A 14,306-nucleotide genomic window follows, 5' to 3' on the forward strand; every position below is an offset into this window, starting at 1 on the left:
CTGTGCAGAAGCAGATGCTGCCAAGGAGAGTGCAGTGACATGTCTAACAATTACAATCCTGGCTTGGCTTTCCTTGTTCTCATCTCCAAGAGTAATTCTGATACAAGGACAAATTCTTTCCCCCGCTGAAGACAACAAAATTTAAATAACTCTCAAGTTCATCTGTTGTGTCTTCTTATCAAACTCCCATTCCTGTTCACCCAGAGGAAAAAAATTTCTGCTTTCTCTGCTAAGAATGGAAAATGTCTGGTCTTTAATCTTTAACCCAAGAGGCAGCTGCTTTCCAAACACAGCAGAGTCACTGCCACATCCTATCTGCAACTGCTTGTCCTGAACTTTAGTGCTCAGGCCTTTCTGGGTGCTCAGGATGATGCCAGTAGAGTGGGAGTGAGGAGGGTGGCACAGCTGCTCACTGCACAAACCCTCTGACCCAGCCCCAGACTGGCAGAAGTTTCACTGGGAGGAAGCTCTCTGCCCCATCGTGTTTGCACATAGAGCCAACAGAGAGAGTACATTCTTTTAGTGCAGATTTCATTTGGTGACACTTCAGGGATTGCTATGAATAAATGCTAATTCAGAACTGCCAAAGTAGTAAAACAGGAAAATGAGGAGACATTGCACAGCAGGAAATTCTGTAAGAGTTCAATTGCTTATTCTGTTCCCTGAAAAAGTCCTTTACCAAAAGGGAGGTTAAGTTATATGTGATTGAATAACCCTTGGTGATGTGTATATATGTGTGTGTGTATATGTGTGTATATATGCTATAAATAAAGATCTCCAGGATGAATATGTGTTTCTTTTTCCAGAAGATATTCCACAGTTGATGTCTCTTTTCACAGGTCCCACCTACACCACAGTGTCACTCATTTATTTACCTCCATTTGGAATAAATGTACATTCGGAATAAATTCAAATGTGACTTGTATAGAAGGTTCTCCAGCAGAAACAGAGTGAATATTAGTTGTAATTATTTGAGTTTAATAACTGCAACTCAATTAGTGTATTAAATGCTGTGGAAAGTAAAAAGGAATTCCACACTCTGAAGCACAAAATTCTTGACTAAACTGGCTTGAACTTACATAGTGCAGCGTTGGTGTTAGAAGAGTGTTGAGTCAAATTTAATTCTTGCCTTTGAAATCCAGAGAATTTCAGGCTTTACCCACTCTTATTTTCCATGGAAGAACACAGAAGTGCATTAAGGTTCTGACTAGTATCTCTCATGGACATTTTGTTCTAGAATAAACTGAATCATTTTTTTAACTCAAGGATTTCTTCCTTTGTAATGTTGGTAAGAAGGCAGCAAAGAGTTGCCTGGTGCTCTGGCAGCACAGGACCATCCTGCTCCTGGTGGCCTTGGCTCTGTCTCCCATGTCAGCCTTTTTCAGCCTAGACTCAGTCTCAGAACATCAAAAGCCAGGGAGCCCAAAGAGTAGAGCTGCCAGCTATTCTTTATCTAGGAGGATGAAATAATAGCCTGGATTTTTTGGGGAGCAGTTTCTTGAGAAAATAGCTGAGGCTTGACATTTCTCTTGAATTTTGTGCAACAGAAAACTAAAGATCATGGAAGACAATATATTTTTGATCATCTGTGCACTGCTGTAGGGTTTCATACCAACTCTGTTGTCTTGACTGGGCATTTAACTAGACTTAATATGTATATTATAAATTGATTTGTCAAAGGACATAATGGGAGACTGTGAGCAACTAAAGTGGTAGCCTTGGACAAGCCAACTTACATGTGGTTCTCTGGCTTTTCATGGAGTTTCACAGTCCTCTGGGTGGGCAAAGGGATCTATTTACTAATGACCCCAAACAGATTGTGAAAAGAAACAATAGTACCTAAATGCTTTATGCACATGGGAAATAATTAAGTCATTAGAAATTGTTCTCAGTGTGTTACTGAATGATTCCTCCCCCTCACTTTTCAGTGCACAGGATAGACAGTAGCTGTAAGAGAAAGCCAATGGTTAAGGGTTTTTTTGTTTGTGTTTGCTTTCAAATTTCAGTCTGAAATGTTTCTTTCATTAAATCCAAAGGAAAGAAGTTGCATTACTGATTTCCTTTGAGAGGCTTCTGTTTGATGCAAAGGCAATACAATCTGTGACCTCTTCAGAGGCTAACTTCAGGTTAATTCTGTGTTGTCTTCTTACATGGCTGGACACAGACACAAGCTATGAAGTAAATATCAAAAAGCTGTGGATCTCCAGGTGTTCAGGAAATAGCAACACAAATCACCAGCTAAAATCAAACTTAAATTCAAGCAAATGTAGCAATGTAGTACCAAAACTTTCAGCTCTTTCCTGTCTGCCCCATCTTCTGCCACCTGCTTTGTCTCTCCCTAAGGGCATCACCACTCCTTTCCTGCCATTCTGCAGCTATCTTCTAACTACTGTTTTCAGATTCTCTCTCCTGATCTTGACCAGTACTGGAGGGACAGAGTTATAAACTGAGTAAGTCTCAGTGCTGGAAAATCACCTGAGAAACAACAGGGCTTCTGACAGCATAAAAAGTAGGGAAAAAAAGGATATTTTCAGATTAATTTTGCAGTGCCTGTTGTTGCAGGCCAAAGCTACTTGGACAGCCCACATAACCATCTGCTTCACAGTGCTTACCTGAATTGAACTGTCATTATTTTATTTCAGGCTTATCATTAGCTTTGAACAGAACTTTGTCAGGTCCAGGAAGGGAAGGCAGGGATGTAGCTGTTGGCCCAGTCTGTCTTCCAACCACTTCAGTAGAAGGGATGAACCTGTCAGGGGCTGATTTGCCTCAAGGTATCCTGTGGCATTTATTTGTTAGTCCTGTTACCACTGACCCGCTGACAGTGACTCTGGCTCTGCTTATGGCCATACAGAAACTGTAAATTAGGGGTTGGAGACTCAGAGATAATGATTATTTTGCAAAGAGACAGTTCTCCAAGTATGTGTTTGCACACGCGTTTGTGATTTTGCTGTGAAGGCTTTCTTTGCCTGTCACTCCTGTAGATGATGAACCCCAGTTGTCAATGTGATCTCAAAGATCTGAAATGAATCTTTCAGAGATCTGTGCTGGGACCTTCTGTATTAGAAGAGAATTAACAAAGGAATGCATTACAAGAACTTACAGCCAGCAGTGCCTTGCAAGGGATCATGCTTTAAAGGCAAAACTTTTGTTTAATGGTGCCAAAATTCATTCATTCTTGCAAAGTCTCAGATCTTCTTCCTGCAGCACATTCATTCTTAAATATCATACTCCATGCATGCAGCCAAATTTGGTATTTACATGACGAACACTGCAAACCAGTGCTCCTTAATATAGTTGCAGCCTTGTGATGGGATGATTTCCCTTGTGAAAAAGCAGAATATCAAGTCCATTGAAAGATATGTGAAGTATGGCAGCTACACAGTAGTTTTATAAGACTAAGGGAAAAAACGATGTCTTGCTATGCTGAATTGAGGCCTTTTCTGATTTTTGACAGTTTACATTTCCAACCTATCTGGTAAAAATTCTCTTTGGTTAGCACCACTGGAGCAAATTCAACTTTCAGCAATGTGGGTGTAGACTTGGAGTAATTCCATTCTGAATGGCAGAGGTACTTCAGATGTGCTCTAGTCCCACTGTTTCATAGGTGACATGATGGAACAAGGCTGAGAGGAATCCAGCTCATGGAATTACTATTACTAATGACCTGACCATTGCATGTGTTTATCCCCAGGGAAATTACAACTGCTGAAATGAGGGACATATCCTACAGGAAGAAAGAACCTTATTTCATACTTGTTTTGTAAGAAGCAATCTGAAGCAGAGAACAGAGACCTTGCTCAGAAAAGCACAATGCTGTGTCTAGCAGAGGTTTATGCACAGGTCCCACTCTGGCTGCTGGGGAGCTGGGGCACAGAGACAGAAATTGCTGCAGGGCACTGGGAGGCCACAAGCAGAGGGAGAACCAGACTGGCTGGGGGTAGGAGACAGGTGCACAGGCTGTATTGGGAGGAAGCACTGAGGTAAAGGAAGGTGTGTACAAAACAACAAGTTGGGCTTTCACACAGCATTGGGCAGACCCTGTGCAGGACAGGAAGAGTGTATGTGTGTGTGGATCAAGAAGTTACTGTTTCATGCCAAGTTTCAGGCTCCCATTAAACCAAGTCTCCATTCTTCTTCCACCCCTCTCCCAAAACAGATTAACAAGAGGGTGACGCAACTTCACAGTGGCCAGTGCTGGATTGTGCAAGCCCACCCATCACAGCAGGCAGCACAGAGGCAGCATGACTGTGCTGCAGGGAGGCGAGGAGAGATGCTAATCTGGAACGGAGCCAAGGCCAGCTGCCCCATGACAGGTGTCCCCATCTCCCCCATTCCCTCCCTTCCCTTGCTGTGTATCTGCTTATCAGTCAAGCTGTGATTTTGCCTTTGCAGGCAGGGATGGAGTGGGATGTTGCTGTCTGCCCTCTCCGGCTTCTGGTAGCTGACTCTCATTACTGCCATGTTGCTAAGGTTTTCATGACTTTTGTCCAAGCCCAGCAGCTGGATTTTGGCAGCCTTCCAGGCACTTCCACTAATGTAACTCAAAGTTACTGCAGGTTTTCTCAGGAGTTTCAGGTTGCTGCCAGACTCTTAGGGATGCTGGCTTTTCCTGGCACCCCTTTTCCAGGGCTTTAGCTTTAATTCTGGATAGTTTACATCTCTGGAGTCGTTAGCTGTGGGACCTCTGTGTTTCTCCCTGATTATGTATCACTCCAACATTTCATCAGAGTGAGGCACAGCTCTGGTGATGTATGACACAAGAGCATCATCAGTCAGCCAGTGCAATAATGATGCATTAGTGTAATATGCCTTCAGGATGGAGTTGTACTGATGATGTATTTTCAAAAAGATGGAGTCCCAGAGAAAAGAAACAGTCTGGAGCTAATTCAGTATGAACATGGCCACTGAGAGCACACAGTGTGCAGATGATTGGGATAAGAAAGATGACTTTACATTACCCACTCTGACCCTGATCCTTTCTTTTGCTCCTTCAATCTTTTTTCTTTGCCCCCTCCTCACTTTTCTCCTCCACCAGCACTTTTTCCCCTCTTACTCTTTGTTCCTTTCGCTTCTTTCTTTTCTTTTTTTTTTTTTTTTCTTCCCCTGTTTGGGTTTTTTTTCACACTGGTGACTCTCATGGCCACTGGCTTTATTCATATATTCCTGTCTCTCACAGTCTGACCTTGTGTCATGCTGTATAACTTAATATTATCCCACTAGAAACTTTTTCCCCTCTGTGAGTGAGATAATATTAAGGTGACCTGTGAGTGCAATAGATAAAAATCTCCAGGCCATCTAGGCAGTGACATTAAAAATCATCACAACCCTTAAGTGATGGAGGGGGTGAAATCTTATGGGATCTTTCCTTGGCAAAGGCAGCAAATGTGGGCTGAGGAGTGGCTACCCCTGGGATTTCTCATAGCCTTCAGCTTCTGGAAGATGAGAAGTGTGTTAACCCATTCACACAGCTAACAATATTAAAACAACAAACAGCGCTCAATCAAACCCAGATTGTCATCTTTCATTGGATAAGAAGCAACCTCTCTAATAAACATTTCAACTAATAAAGACTACAAAAGTAATTAGACTATTAGCTTGCTAGCCCCTGACACCCAGACATTCATTTGAAAGTAACTTTCCTGCAGTGTTTAGACAGAGACAATTGAATGACGGGAAGATATTATACCAAGATGAAACATAAATAAAATTGGCTTCAGTCTCGTCTGGAATTCAGGCTATACATGGAACTCAGATAATGCCCTCAGTCTAGTCCTAACATGTTACTAGCATCCACCTCAAGAATAGATGAATTCTAGGAATTTGATCTTTCAACACTCTCAAATGTATATTCTGTGAAATAAAGCATTTTGCAATACCTCGCAATGTCAAAGAATTTTGCAATAAATATTCACCTTGGAAAATATAAAAGACTTTTTGTGATGTTTGAAGTTATTTTCAATTTTTATTTTTACTGTACCTCTTTATTTATTATCATTGGTTTTTATTTAAAATTACATTATACTCAGAGACTCCAATCAGGACACAACAACCCATTGTAGAAGGACCAGGGCACATACACTTAAAAAAGCAATTCTTGCTTGGCCACTTAATCTCTATATCTTTCACAGAGCAGAATTTCTCTTTATGTTTAGAGTGAGTTAAAAATCCTCTGAAAAATGCAGGGGCTTGTAGCCCTGGTGGTTGAAGTCATCTGTTTATTCATGTATAACTCAGGCACATCAGTGTGCTTCAGCACTGAGTTGAACTGACACAACAAGTGTTGATTTTCCATGTCTAGCTTGTGGCCTCACTGTTATAAAAGCTACTAAGCAGGTCAGCTGTGGAGACAGGCAGAAAATGGACTGTAGCCTGCTCTGCTCATTTCCCATAGCCTGCCATGCTCAGTGCAGTCAGGACCTGGAAGCAGTGACCTGCAAGTTTGATGTAGTTCTGCTCTTGCTGCTCCAAATTCATTTTCAGCTAAATTGTTCAGGTGGGAAACTGTAGTATCTCTGGAACGGATATCTTGCTTTTCATTTACTTCCAGCATGAGCTAATTCATCCTCAGCTCATCCAGATGGAAAACCAAGTAGTTTCATTCCCTTTTCACAGGTAGCGAAATTGAAGAAAATTTAATTGACATATTCCGAGTCATAAAAAGAAGGAAGAGCATGGGTAGCTCTGCTATTCTAAAGCACTGATTTTGCTTCAGTCCAGGAAAGCCAATTCTGCATTAGTTTTTACCTCTTCTGAAATACAACTTCTAAATATCTATTCATCAAGTATCAACATGAATAACATTGCAATTCTTTGATGTTCTTTTTCCATAAATTGCCATGAGTTTCTCGACCAGTATTAGGTCATAAAGGTTTGGCTTGCACAATAAATGCTGCCAGAGAGATGATCTCTGTTGCTCTCTAGCACCAAAGCTCTAATTGGCTGGTGAGATTGATTAACATGTGAAGCAAAGCTAAGGTCTTTAATCAATCTTAGAAGTCATTTATTGAGAGTACATGACAAAGCCATAAAGGTTGTTGCAAATGACATATTTCAATATTAAAACCAGAATCTTCTGCCTTTGTAGAGGCATGAATATGTTTTTTCCCTGTTTATAATAAATTAAGGTTAAAATTAAACAGATACAAAATAAAAGGATGATTCATGAATGTAAGTCTCTTTATCACCAGTCAGTAATATCCACAGCACTGGAATTCCTTGCCCCAGAATGCCTCAGAGCCCAGCCCAAGGTTGATTCACCCCAGCTAACACCTGCTATCACTCCAAAGTGGTTACTTATCATCATGTCTGATCTTGATGAGAAATTGGAAAACACTATGCACACTATTCTCATTTCTCTCTTTGTAGATGTAAGGCTGAATAAAGTATAGGTGGCTACATGAAATGTCGGTTTCAGCGTATAAAGAAGTCATATGCTGAGGGCTGATCCCCTGCTCTGCAAGGCAGAAGGGAGCATTTATCCTGCACAGATATCAGATTCAGAGTGGATCCTCAGGGAAGGTTGGGGTTGTAAAGATAAACCTGTTCCTAAATCTGAAAGCTCAGCCTGAGACTACACTTCTCTGTAAGGAAGGGATATGCCAAGAGATTGCATAAGCATCTGACAGGTTGCTAGTTGGATGAAACAGAGAGAGAGACACCTCTTGGGTGATCTAACATATAGATAGTTATAATTATGTTTTTCTATTTCTATCTACCTGTCTTGAAATTGAGTAACTATGCTGTTAAATTTGGATTGCAATAAAACCTGTATCCTTTGCATCTACCTTAACATTTCCCTTATATTAAAATTACTTTAGAGTAACTGAAGGTCATCCCATTGAAAGGACTTGACAAGAGTCCTGGACCAATATCTAGAACTAACTCATTGGCAGAGCTGTACAAGACTGTTTAGTGATTTGTAGTTCAGGTCCTCGAGGACACCCAAAAAAGGCATCCACTGCCCCTCTGGGCCCAGGAGTTTCTCCAAAGGATCAGTGCAGAAAGCACTAGCCTGAACAGGAATTTAATGTTTGTTATTATTTTTCCAAATATTACTTTTCAGTTTTACTCTGGCTACAGATTTCTTACCACAGAGTTTTTTGTTTGCTCAGCTGCTCTTCAGCTTCTTTTCAGTCACCTCAGGTGAAATGAAAGGCCAGTCACATTCAAGACCGAGCAAAACTGTCATAACAAGGATTTCCAGGGTGGTTCAGAATAAACCCGAATTCATCCCCTAATGCAGATAATATGAAACAGGGAGCAGCCAAGTGTGATTTTCACATCTCACAAAGATAAAGGTATTTAATTCCATAAAACTTGCCATCTACATTGTCAGATGAGGAAAACGAGGCACAGAGAAATCTTCAATTTTTTTCCCCTACCACACAAAACAGCAAAGGGAAACCAATTGTCTGAAATACAATTCAAAAAAATTCACTGTAAGACCAACTTCTTTTTTTTTTTCTGTTTTGTTACAGCAGTCATTTGCATGTAAAAGTAGCAACTTTAAAGCATGTCCTCAGCACTGAAGCCATGTGCATAAGGAGTGAGGATTTCCATGGGTGATCAAATGATCTGGTACAACAGCAGTTAAGAGAAAGGCTCTGCTGTTGATGGCCAGAAAGACAGTGCTTGGCCTAAGAAGAGTAAAACCCATACATTTTGTTTCTCTGACCAATGTGAAAGCTTCCAAAAAAAAAAAAAAAAAAAAAGAAAGGAGATGTGCAGTTTTGTTTCTAATGATGGAGTCTGTACGACCCTTAATGACCTCCTCCCATCTTGGGGCTCTCCGTGCCCTGAAGAGCAACAGATGCACAGCTGGTAAGGCTAAATCAGGCCTGACAGCACAGCAAGACGGCTGGGGAAAAGGAGAACACTTTTTTCAGATTTTAGTCTGGTATTCTGCCTTTTATTGTGCAGGAGTGTCCTAATGAGGGAAGTGTGCATATAGAAATTAGAGATGGGAAAGGCTATCAGGTCATCTTGTCCATCCTCCTACAATGAGAGAGGTTCTGAAAGAAATATAGCATTAATATGGGGCCAAAGAACAGGAGAAAAGTCAGGAATGAAGTGAAATAAGGTCCAAAAGCATTAATGGCTGTTACAGGTAACACAAGTTAATAAATAACATTAAGGCAGATGTGAACATTAATTGGCCATTTAGATGGGTGTGTGTGAAGTTATTAATGACAGGCAAGTTCTAATATAGTACAAGTTCCTGACCATATCCACAGTAAAAACCAAAAAGATTCTTCATTCAATAGGATAATGAGGCAGTCAGTGGATGATCCAGCTATTTGACCTGTATTTTTAGTGCATTTAAACAGAATAACTAAAATATGTTAACTACAGCTGATATCCAGCAAGAGAGAGAGAGAGAGAAAAAAAAGGAAGATGAAATGACTTTGCAGGGAAAAGGGCTGGAAACATTACTTCAAAGTTTACACTATAGCTAAGAGTGGCAGGAGAGATGGTGGAGAGGGGATATCACTCAAAATACCACACTCTGAGAACCTCTATCACCACAAAACCCTGGTTGCAAATCTCACCATGGAAGAATTATATCCTGATCTGGTCCATTTTGCCAGTATTCACTGCAAGCCAATGCAGCCACCTGTCATGAAACAGGGGCTGATGGTTGTTTTAGTTTAGATGAGTTGTGGGGTCTGTGCTGGAAACTTCCTCAAACCTCTATGGCAGTGGTTCTGTCATTAGCAGAGAAAAATTAGTGATGCCTAGAGAGCATTCTACAGATCTGTTCAGCTCTTCTCAAAAACCTCCTCTGTACAAAGAACAAAACATAAACCCGAAACTTGATCATAGCATTACCTCTACACACAGTCTGTGACTGTAGGTGACCCAGCTTTGGCAGACACAGTCCCCATCTCATGGTCTTGGAAATTCTGTCTGGGGCTTATTTACACAGGTGATGCTGCCACAAGCAGATTGAGAGTAACTCCGTGATCCCAAAGTGCTCTGCCCCCCCAGCCATCCCTGAACATGCCCTCCAAGCAGATGCCAAGATTTCCTTTGCATGCACCACGACAGTCTGAGCACAGCAGGGCAGGATCCACTCCACTGGCACAACTGGGCTTGAGACAGGAAAGGTATCTCATGGTGTGTGAGCACAGCCCAAGTTCATTGGAAGCAGATAGCATGGATATAAAACTTCTTGTGTGACTGAGGCCAGAAAAAATACACACATGAAAGAAAGAAATGCAGACATGAAAGAAAGGTGGAGATTGTTGACCACTATGAGAAACACACAACAGTTTTGTAATGAAAAAAGATTTGGTCCTACAGTTTAAGTAGACTGTCTAGTCCCTTCTGCATTCAATCTTCTGGATGATGATTGCTTCTCATTCCAGTGTTTAGAAAGGGTTTGGGGAAAGGAAGGGATGTAATCTCATGACTGACCTTTACAAAGTATTTACATACACAAATATTTAAAACATGCATAGCACCTCTCCTGTTTGCCAATTTGTCACACTCCATAAGCCCCTCCTGAGGAGCCATTTGCACACACAGCAGCTCTGATCCCTTCCTGTTTCCACTGGGATGCTGACTCACCAGGATGATGGGGTAATGTCAGTGATGGGGTGTCTGAAGGGTGAGGTCAGTGCAGCCTGAGCACTGGGCCTTATTCTGAGGCACTGACCCTCACTTGTGAAAGGGAGATGGGAATCTCTCTAAAGGAGTTAAGGAAAGTGTATCCCAGGTAATTCCCAAGATGCCCTCTCTATGCATCAGGACACAAGGCCAAACATATTAAAAATGCATTTTTTAAGAAAGCAATGAGTGTCATGTGCCTTCCTCGTGGGGTGTTCCACTATCCCAGAGGTGGCAGGAAAGGGATCATAAAGCAGTATTCCCAACCTCTTTTTTTCCAAGAGATCCAAGCTAGCATATTTCCCACCCTCCTGCAAGGGTTAACGAGAAACCTTTTCCGTGCCCCTGACTTTGTCTTCCCCCCATCTGTATTCGTGGTTCCCTTGCTGGATCCATTTGCAAATGATATCACTCGTCTGCATATTGTCACTTGCTGCCTGCCCATCCATTTATCAAGTGTCTGCAGCTCGGCACAGGCTTGCCCTGTCCTGCCTGCTCCATTGTTCCTCCCGACCCAGGGGAAGGCGCGTCTGAGCGGCGGGGGGGAGGAAAGTGGGAGGAAAGCGGGAGGGAAGAGGGATGGAAGCAGGAGGGAAGATGGATGGAAGAGGGGAGGGAAGCAGAGAGGGAAGCGGGATGGAAGCGGGAGGGAAGAGGGGAGAGAAGCAGGAGGACCGTGAGATGGAAGAGGGAGGGAAGAGGGAGGGAAGTGGGATGGAAGAGGGAGGGAAGAGAGATGGAAGAGGGAGGGAAGCAGGGAGGGAAGAGGGATGGAAGAGGGAGGGAAGAGAGATGGAAGCGGCAGAGAAGCAGGGATGGAAGCGGGATGGAAGTGAGAAGGAAGCAGGGACAGAAGTGGGAAGGAAGCAGGGATGGAAGCAGGATGGAAGCGGGATGGAATCAGGATGGAAGTGGGGATGGAAGCAGGATGAAAGCAGGATGGAAGCAGGATGGAATCAGGATGGAAGTGGGAATGGAAGCGGGATGGAAGCAGGATGGAAGCAGGAGGAAAACAGGATGGAAGCAGGGATGGAAGCAGGAGGAAAGCGGGATGGAAGCAGGGATGGAAGCAGGATGGAAGCGGGATGGAAGCAGGAGGAAAGCGGGATGGAAGCAGGGATGGAAGCAGGAGGAAAACAGGATGGAAGCAGGGATGGAAGCAGGATGGAAGCGGGATGGAAGCAGGATGGAAGCGGGATGTAAGCAGGAGGAAAGCGGGATGGAAGCAGGGATGGAAGCAGGATGGAAGCAGGGATGGAAGCAGGATGGAAGCAGGATGGAAGCAGGAGGAAAGCGGGATGGAAGCAGGATGGATGCGGGAGAGATCCCGCAGCCCCGAGCCGGGTGGCAGAGCGCGGCGGGGCAGCTGGGAGGGGACAGTGACACCGGGAGACTGACAGCCCCCCTGCCCGGCCGGCACTGACAGATGCCCCAGCAGGGACAGCAGCCCTGGCCCTCCCCACGACACGGGCCGGACTGGACGTGCCACCCCGGGCACGTAGGAGGCAGGGAAATCATCCCGGCTGGGTGGAAATAAACTCCGCCGTTTACTTTCACAATAGATTTTCCCTCAAACTCATAAACTTGTTTCTCAGTAACCCTAAAGCAAAATGATCATGGAATTTGAGCACAACATTTACCAAGTCCTAATGAATAACATAATTATCACTTTATGCAAATCAAATCTCATTTGCATATGTGAATATTTAACTATTAAAAACAACGCTTTGATCTTGAATAAAAATATGTATATCACATAATCATAGCCTTATGGAACATGAAAACTATCTTTTTTTCTTTCTTTTTTTTTTAACTGTTCAGTTTAGCCGCGCTAGGGTTTGCTGTTTGAACCTTCTCTGCCTATGGTGCTTCTTCCCCGAGGATGTCCACTGGGGTCTCTCGGTGGCTGCCATCCCAGCTGGGTACATGAGGCCTTTCTCTTCAGGTCACTTGTCACTGAGCACAGCAGCCTTCCTTCAGTTTGCTTTTTCCTGCCCGGTAGTGCCTGCGTTGGTGGCAGGAGCAAACCCCAGCTCTGCAGCCCAGGTGGGCTGAGTGCTCCTGTGCTACACACCACCCAGAGATGCTGCCGAGAGATGGGTACTTTATACATTAATTACAGAGTAAGGGAAGAAGTCAAACTCTGCTTGCATATTTAAATCAGACCACAGTAATGCAGATTTTTCTCTTAGGGAAAGATTACCAGGGATCACAGAGGAAGCACGAGCCCTTCACGGGAGATTTCCCCACTGAAAGCTTTGAACCTGGTTCACAGAATAGCCTTGTGAAGGAACACTTGGAGCCAAGTGCCCAACACCCACAGGTACCATCTTAAAATTGCTAAGAAGCAGCTCTGAAGGTTCAAGCCATGCACTGTGGTAAGTTGAATGATAAACCTCCTGTTTTCATATACTGGAGCTGTTACCACTAGTTGGTGTCCTTTGTTATGTTTCACTAAAAATAAAAATTAGATTTAAAAAAAAAACCTTTCACATTATCGAGTAACTGCTGGTCTGTAAAATTATTCATACGTTATTAAACTAAATGCACAAATAATGTGTAACCAGTCACCTAAAATTCCTCCAAAGGCTGTCATTGGTTATGACCCCTGATCAACAATGTTCTCTAGTAATGCGTGTACCTAGCTGGGGTGGGTAAGGAATATCAGCCATTGATTTCCCTGTATTTCTATCCAATGGCTTGATGAGTTATTCCCTATAGATTGAAAGAGTGGCCCCTCCTGGACTGAAGGAGACATCCCTTTCCTGCTTCCCACCACCCCCTCCCAAATCCAGGCTTTCAGTTATTGCCCTGCCCTGCCCACAGTAATCCTGTGTGCTAAGAGAGCCAGACAGGGACACAAAGCATGTCCTTGATGATAACTTAGTGAGGATGAAGGTGTCCACTTAGGAAAAAAAATAAAAATTTGTTCCAGCTCTTAGCTCCAACTCCTGCTAGAATATTCTGCCCTAACAAAGTTTTTGCTGGAGCAAAGCTTGCTACCCTAGTCTCTTTCTTCCAGGTAACATTGCCTGGGATAAAAAATACTCATGCTCAAATACTTTTCTTTTTTTTTTTTTTTTTTTTTTTTTTTTTTTTTTTTTTTAAATCTAGCATTTGATGAAAACAGTGTCCTTTTGTGGGACTGTCTGAAGGAGACCCTCTTGAGCACACCCTGAGAGTCCATGGGTTCAAATGCTTTATCATCTCTCCAAAACCTAACTCGGGTCATTCCCATCCTAGCGGAGCACAGTAACCACAGAGCTGTTGCAAAAACTGGGAGTGGTGACGAAGGAAACAGGTGGTAGCACTTGCACCTCCTCTGATATTTTGTAAGCAAAGGCTGCTGTAAAAATTTAACTCCAGGACTGCTTATAGTGCCATGATTCCCAGTTGGACTTCAGTGACTTTAAAGTCTGCGCTGTTTAGAATTTGAGTGTTGGTTTGAACTTTGCAGTTTGGGCTTCAGTCTAGCAAGTGCATATTTTAAACAAAGAAAACATTTGGCAAATAGTTGATTCTGCATGCAGGCAATGTCCCTCTGCTCCACACAATTTATTTTTACAAGGGTCTAAGGGAGACACATTTCTCTAAAAATAAAAGGCATCCACACGAAGCTGAATTATTCCTTCACAAACACAAACAGATCTTTTGCTTGTTTCCAAGCATTCTATCAAATCATAACAACAAAGCAG

Source organism: Oenanthe melanoleuca, chromosome 5 (genome assembly GCF_029582105.1).
Source record: "Oenanthe melanoleuca isolate GR-GAL-2019-014 chromosome 5, OMel1.0, whole genome shotgun sequence".
In the NCBI taxonomy this organism is placed as follows: domain Eukaryota; kingdom Metazoa; phylum Chordata; class Aves; order Passeriformes; family Muscicapidae; genus Oenanthe; species Oenanthe melanoleuca.